Source organism: Galeopterus variegatus, unplaced genomic scaffold (assembly GCF_000696425.1).
Source record: "Galeopterus variegatus unplaced genomic scaffold, G_variegatus-3.0.2 Scaffold6356, whole genome shotgun sequence".
Classification (NCBI taxonomy): domain Eukaryota; kingdom Metazoa; phylum Chordata; class Mammalia; order Dermoptera; family Cynocephalidae; genus Galeopterus; species Galeopterus variegatus.
The window spans coordinates 55,445-57,215 of record NW_007732467.1 but is presented as its reverse complement, the minus strand read 5'-3'; positions in this window follow the sequence as shown (position 1 = coordinate 57,215).

The window sequence follows — 1,771 nt, the reverse complement described above, 5'->3', positions numbered from 1 at the left end:
TTGAATAAGCCAGGGCTAGACTGCTAGAGAGGCCACAGCAAGGAGAACTGAGGCAGCCAGCCTGCAGCCTGAGCTAACTGACAGACATGTGAATGGGGCTACTGAGACCAGCCAGCTTACAACCTTCCAACTAACTGCAAATGTGTATGTGAACCCAGCTGACATCGCCTGGAGCAGATAAATCTTTCCAGGTGAGCCCTGCCCAAATTGCCAATGCACAGATACATAAACAGATAATTAAATTTATAAATAAATCATAAACAAATAAATAGTTGTCATTTTAAGTTACTAAACTTTGGGATTGCATGGCAATGGAAGACTGATACCTATCACTATCTGAATGACTTGCTTATATACTTCCCTTCCTTCTAGGATTTAAGCTCTACGAGGTCAGGTACTGTGTCTTGATTACACTGTGGTCCTCAAGCCTAGATCAGAGTCTGGTCCACAGCAGCCCTCAGGAAATATTTGTTGAATGAATGAAAAGTTTCTCATGGAAGGACCTCATCTGCTCCCCCTTCCTGGGGTTAGACAGGGAAGAGGGAGAGAGAGGAACTAGAAGGAACTTGTGATAGGAGAGATGAGGGGATCATGAATGCAGGTGATAGGAGTAAACAATGCTTTGAAGTATTTTTTAACAGTAGCACATTTCAGGGGTGGAGGAGATGGGAAGATGTAGGTCAAGGGGCGCAAAGTTGTGGTTATGTTGGACATGTAAGTCTAGAATCTAATGTAAGACTTGAAACTTTAATTAATTGTATTACATTGTATACTGGCAATTTGCCAAGAGAGTAGATTTTTAGATACTCTTACCACCAAAAAGAAAGAAAGAAAAAAATGAAAGGTAACAACTATAGGAGATAAAGGATATTTTAATTAGCTCGACTGTCTAGTCACTTCATTACGTATATGTTTATGAAGACACCATGTTGTGCACCTCAATATATACAACAAAAAAATTTTTTTTTAAAAAAAGATTCTGAACACAGCTACCTTATTAGGCTACCTTAGATACAAGGTGTATTTGTGATTCTTATTCTATTAGAGAGAAAAATGATTTAAAGTCCTCTTAATTTTGTCCTAAATGCAGTATTACAAATGAAGCGGCCACTCTTACTCATAAAACTCCAATCCTTTTTAAAATTTGGCATATTATTTAAAGACTGCTATAGATTAACTGCACATTATGAACTCAGTCCAGCAGTCTTAACGAAGAGAAAGCTCCCACTTGAATGAAATGAAGCGGCCACTCTTACTCATAAAACTCCAATCCTTTTTAAAATTTGGCATATTATTTTAAAGACTGCTATAGATTAACTGCACATTATGAACTCAGTCCAGCAGTCTTAACGAAGAGAAAGCTCCCACTTGAATGAAAAAAAAAATGCAATAAAATTTAACTGGTAAAAGGAAAAAGAGAGAAAATACATGATTAAGACTATGATAATTTCTAATTTCTTTATGTGAAATCATCAACACAGGTGAAATTATTTTGGAGCCAAGATCAAAGGACCAACACACTGTGAGGAAGCCGCAGAATGTAGCAGGTGTCGTTGTGGGTCTCCACATCTGTGGACACATGGACTCACATCCTTTAGACTAGACAGCCTCTTTTAAAGTAATCAGTTCAAGTTCTGAATCAAGTTTAATTTCAAAGGACCAACACTTGAGCATTGGTTCCTTACTCTTCAAACTGTTTTGGTATGTAACGAATTTACTGCCAAGATACCTCTGGAAACAATTTTGTTTCCATTATTTTATTAAAATAACC